The sequence below is a fragment of the Megalops cyprinoides genome, chromosome 2 (assembly GCF_013368585.1).
Source record: "Megalops cyprinoides isolate fMegCyp1 chromosome 2, fMegCyp1.pri, whole genome shotgun sequence".
NCBI lineage: Eukaryota > Metazoa > Chordata > Actinopteri > Elopiformes > Megalopidae > Megalops > Megalops cyprinoides.
This window is the reverse complement of record NC_050584.1, coordinates 1,820,309-1,826,483: the sequence shown is the minus strand read 5'-3', so window position 1 is coordinate 1,826,483 and position 6,175 is coordinate 1,820,309.

Below are 6,175 nucleotides of genomic sequence, written 5' to 3'. Positions count from 1 at the left end.
AATTTTGTCTCATCTGTCCAAAGGACATTCTCCCAGAAGCATTGTGGCTTGTCAATATGCATCTTAGCAAATTGCAGTCTGGAGTCAGTGGAGTCCTCCTGGGTCTTCTTCCATTGAGCCCACTGTTGCTCAAAAAACGGCGGATGGTGCGATCAGACACTGATGTACCTTGACCTTGGAGTTCAGCTTGTATCTCTTTGGAAGTTTTCCTTGGATCTTTGTCTACCATTCGCACTATCCTTCTGTTCAATCTGGGGTCGATTTTCCTCTTGCAACCGCATCAAGGGAGGTTGGCTACAGTCCCATGGACCTTAAACTTCTCAATAATATTTGCAACTGTAGTCACAGGAACATCAAGCTGCTTGGAGATGGCCTTATAGCCTTTACCTTTAACATGCTTGTCTATTATTTTCTTTCTGATCTCCTCAGACAACTCTCTCCTTTGCTTTCTCTGGTTCATGTTCAGTGTGGTGCACACGATGATACCAAACAGCAGAGTGACTACTTCTCTCCATTTAAATAGGCTGAATGACTGATTACAAGATTGAAGACATGTGTGATACTAATTAAAGAAAATAGTTTGAAGTATCACTATAATCCAATTATTTATAATCTTTTCTAGGGGTACCAACAAATCTGTCCAGGCGATTTTAGAATATCTTTGTAGAATAAGCAATAATTTGTCTCTTTTCACACTTTCTTTGCTTTACTCTATGACATACCAAAGGCATGCAGGTATACATGAGACAATAGCTTTTAATTTAATCACTTTTCAGGAGGAATGAAGCATTGTTTCATTGAGCTGTAAGGGTACCAACAAATTTGTCCACGTCTGTAGTAGTTGGGGTTAAACTAACATTACCATTTTGTTGCATATGTAACTAACAGGACAACAAATAAGTTACATATGTAACAAAGCCTGTAAAATAAATATATGTAAGCTTGAGAAACAAACAAAAATGCACTTACTATATGTTAAATAGGGGTTGTTGTTGAGAAATTATGTTTTTAAATAAAAAACAACCTTGCAATAATTGGAGGAAACATTGTTTAAGTTTGTAATATTTGGTGGGCACCAAAATTGGTCGAAGTTGGTCATACCTGGTATGTCAAATTTCAGTGTTTTTTTTTTTTTTTTGTAAATTTATTTCCATAAATAAACTATGCAAATTATGTCACACACATCTTATCTCCTTGGTGCTTGAGCCTTATTTTCTGAAAATATTTTGGATGTTCAACACTTATAGACTCAGATTGTATATTCATGAAAACGGAGAGACCCAAATCTGTCCAGTATGTGAGTACAGTGTGAGTGTGTGTGTGAGAAAGAAATTGAGCTGCAGTTCTGAGGTAGAGACACTGGCTATTCATAGTATGTTAAAGAATTCTAGTGAAGTAGCCCTAGCGGACCACACTATCTGCCAATTTGAAGAACTCCGGGTTAAGTGAATTATCACTTCTACCTCTAATCAGTAGTCATAGGATTCATTCATGCTCCTCAGATGCCAGGTTAGGGTTGCACACTAATTTTCTGTCATGGTCTATGGACCCCCTAAAGTAGCCTTGGCCACCCCCTGTATAAAACTCCACCACTGCTTACCCCAAAACATGTGTCTTTGCAGAGCTCTAATCCTTGCTGGTCATATATTTGTCATTCAGATGAGTTCATAGTTTGTTGGTTTGGGATGTCCAGTGAAGTATCTCACAGATCTGAATATCTGTCATTCTTACTTGCTGCCTGACAGTGGTGTTGTGCAGTTTCCAAACCCACAAATATTTTTGAACAAATCTTTTCAGTGTTCAGTGTACTTACTGTATGTACTGGTTCTCCATCCTAAAAGATTTGCTCATTTGACTCATCAGTCAGGCAACCTCCCAAATATGCTTTGAGCTTTGAACTTTTGAACTTTTGAATAATAATGCTTTGAACTCTGATATGCACATCTAAATAATAATTTTTTGATTATTTAGCTAGACACAGAATTAATGTGCTGTTGAAAAGAAAGATTTTGAAGAGTTCAGCCCCCTCTCTATCATGCTGCTGTCCACCAGGAAGGAGAAAAGACTTTGTTTTTGTGCTACGTCAATGGGTAACCCTAAAAAGTGGCATCGCATATGTGCCAGAAATGAGGGAATATTAGTCTGCAACAAAAACAAAAGGAGTCAACAACATTCCCTACATACCGATTCTTTTATTATCATCCTAAACTATCCTGCAAATACCAGCTTCTGAGCAGTTAATATTTTATTCTGATGCTATTCAAAATTTAACAGTATTTGTTTCCTGTTACCTTACTAATTATCTTAAAAGAGTCCAGAGTGACTCAGAGCAAGGACTGCAATTGGTGGAAAAACTGACAAAGCCCCCCCAAAAAAGCAAAGATGGCATTGCACTATAGGTACAAAAACGGCTTATACTTAAGTTCTGCATATAGTAATAATGGCATAAATACTAGCCCTTTCTTTGCACTGAATCAAATCATTTGTGCCTTATTCAGGTGTGCCCTTCAAGCCAAAATTAACAGTTACTGCACTCACATCTTGTGGGAAAAGCCAGAAATTCCTTTACATGTCACCAAAAAGGATAAAGACAATAGTAGGGTCTGACTTGGGGGTGAACTTTTTTCTTCAGTAGATTTGGCATTTTGCTGCTTTTGTTCATGGATTTTTAAAATTATTTGTCTCTGTGGGAAGTGTCCACCAGCTTCTCCACATAGGGCAGATGAGATGTTGGCTACTACCTAGTCAATATCTTGCCTTGTTGTGTGACATGGCCAATGGCCATCAAAATTAGAACATATCTAATATTTATCTGTCTATCTATAAACCTCCTGATTATTTTGGAATCTTGACTAAAAACAAAGGGAGGCTGTGCTTGTTCAGTCAAGGCCCCTAGACTCCTAGACTACTGTTGCTCATAAAGTTATTAATATTAATTAAAACTTGGCAACTGTCATCACAATGTATGCTGACACTGTCTAAAGCTATAATGCATCACTGTTTCAACAAAAAAAGATTATTTAATACTAAATATGTACAATTCTGCACTGGGTAAAACATAGCTCACCTTCTGGCATGAGGAAAATGACTTCTGCTGGGAAGCTTACAGACCAAATAGTAAATACCATGCACAGACTGCAGCTCGACTTTATGGCCACCTAGTGCCACTACTAGGTGTTAACATAACTAAGCAGTTAAGCAGGGGAACAGGGATTTAGTTAGCACACAGCCAAGTTGGAGAAACTTCACAGTATAGCTGAGGATTTGATCAGGCCCAGTGTATAAGGCATCTGCACATGCCTTTTTGAGGAGGAGGTGGCTCAGAAAGTGCACATTCAAATGACACAGTAACAAAGAAAATTAAGGAAATGTCTTATGACATTCAGGAAGTAGTATATAATATAATGGTACAAAAAATTTGGATGAATTTAGTTGGATGAATTCACAGACACGGTAGGCCTTCCTCAGTTGATGTTGTATGTGAGGTTTGTACAACATGGGGATATTCAAGAGGAATTTCTGCTCTGTAACTACTTCCAAACCATCATGAAGGGAAAAGACATTTTCAGGGTAGTGGCTTCCTATCTGATGGACTTTCAGCTGGAATTGGCAGATTGTGTAGGTATCTGTGCTGATGGGGTAGGAGGATGGTGGGGCACAAATCGGGTTTCATTGCTCATGTCCACAGACTTGTTCCAGATGTGAAAGTGATACATCACATTTTGAACAGGGAGGCTTTGGCAAGCAAATCACTGCAACTAAACCTTCAGCAAGCTTTTGATTCAGTTGTCAAAATAGTCAACTTGATCAGGAAATGTTCCCTGCAGTCCAGGGTCTTTCAGGAGCTTTGCAGGGAGATGGGGGATGAGCGTGAGCATCTTTCACACAAAGGTGTGGTGGCTCTCCTGGAGAAAGGACACAGAAAGGCTTTGGGATTTGGGAGCAGAAGCTTAGTGTTCTCAGAAAGCTGCATGACTTGAACACAGGCTTTCACAGCAAGGAGTCCTGTTCAATGCGGCATTCAGCGCTGGAGGGCATGAGATGTTCCCCATTCTCACAGCTCACATGGAGGGAGCAGGAGTACCCTTGAATGATTCTATGAAATCTAACATAGCTGGACACAGCTATGTTTACACCTGAATTTCCAGAACTATCAATGAAAACATTATTATCACAAAATTAACTGAGTACATTAGTATTCTTACAATGCATTAAAATATTTATTAAGTTCAAAACTCTAGTACATTTAACAAAACAACAGTAGCCAGGCCCTAGAGCTGAAGTTTAGATGAGTTTAAATACATGTTACTCAAGTTACTGGCATGGAGTAAATCTTAATAGTGTTACTCAAGTCCATCCACTGCATGTGTTTGTGGATCTTCATATGTTGCACAAACCAAAGTTATAAAAAAGACCTCCACATGTCTGTCACTCCATAAACAAATTGTAACTGTAGCGAGGGACAACCAACCACACATCTCTGTACTTCTCTGATTACTTGGCCTTACACACCTGCTGAAATTTCTTTTGCATTTCTTCGACTGAGGAAAACATTTTTTTTCACTTGCACCATATATTCTGATATATAATCCTTTTGCATGAAGCATCATATCACTTCCTTCTTTACATAATGAAGTTTCAAACAAAGATTCAGAGAATTTGTAGCCAATCCCCATGCAATCATAAAACCAGTATCATCTTCAAGTACAAAAAACCCGCCCTGTTTGATGGCATCCCTCCTCCACACTATATGGACAAAAGTATTTGGCCACATCTGTTTTTCAGGGTTTAGGCTAGGCCCCTTATCTCCAGTGAAGGGCAATCTTAATGCTTCAGCATACCTGACCTCAACTGCATCGAGCACGCATCGAGCAATGTTTTTATACTAAATGTGCAATATTATAACTTCCATTCCAGAAGCTTTTATCTGTTCTTTAAGAAGCTGTAATTTTTTTTGCATCTCTCAGTGATCTCCCTTGGGAATTGGCCATTCATTCTGAACTTGCCCTTTGCTCTTAACAAACTGTTTTCGTTTGCAATGTTCAAACCTAACAATGATTGACTTTGGAACCCTACTATTGCTGTGGCCCAGCAGATGAGTGCAGTGGAATGCAATGTTGTTGCAATGTTGTAACTGTGATATCCATGCGTTGGTTAGAGATGCACGTTTGTGAGTAAAGTGGTGCAAAGAACACAGAGAGTGCTCTACTGAACAGTGGAAAAAGTCACATGGTCAGATGAGTCATCGTTCACCCTGTTCCCAACAAGCAGATGAGTGCATGTGTGGTATGAAAAGCCATGGGAGGAGATTACAGAGCCTGCATGCATGTGTTTACAGAGAAATGGAAGGAGAGAGACCAGTCAATAGTTTTGGACAGTAGATGACTCCTTTTCTTGAACAAGTGCGTGACTCACACCTCCATGAAGGCTACATGCACACAGCCTTTGGCGAGTGACAAATTCATCTGAGTAGAGATGAATGGTAGAAGCCTGGGAACGACAGCCTTCAGGAGAGGCGAGGGAATGGGATTCAGGGCACGGGTGGTAGGTCGGTGTAAGGAGTCGAGCGACATCAACATCTGAAGCCTTTTTCACATATGAACTCTGGACAATGTCCGCAGAATCTGGTCCGGACATTGTCCGGAGTTGCCCTTTCACAAATGTAGCACACAACAGGAGCTTGTCCGTGTAAGACGCGTTTTCACCTACAGGAAATACTCCGGTTTGGTTTAGGCGAGGGGTGGCGCCTGGGTAGAGCGTGCAGGAGGCAGGACGTGACGCAAAAAGTACACTGCAGAAATCGCAGTGGCTGTATTCGAAAACCGCCTACTGCATACTGTGTACTGCATACTACACAAGTATATACTGTATACTGCATGCTGTTTTTCAGTGCAGTACCCAGTATCCGACCATTAATGATTACATTCGTAGTATGTTACATTGTCGTGTGAAATCATTGTGAGTTTAGAAACGTCCAGATTTCCTTGTGGTATTTTCCAGTTAGATGCCACTTGCATTCTCACGAGTGAAAAGTATTGATGAGTTCACAAAAAGTATTCGGGAGTTGAAGTATTTACAGGTTTTTTCTTTTCAATGTCTTACCTTTCGGTGGTACGGGCACATAATGTGGCACGGAGGAGGAGAAGGCAAACATAGCTATTGTACTTTTTGGTCA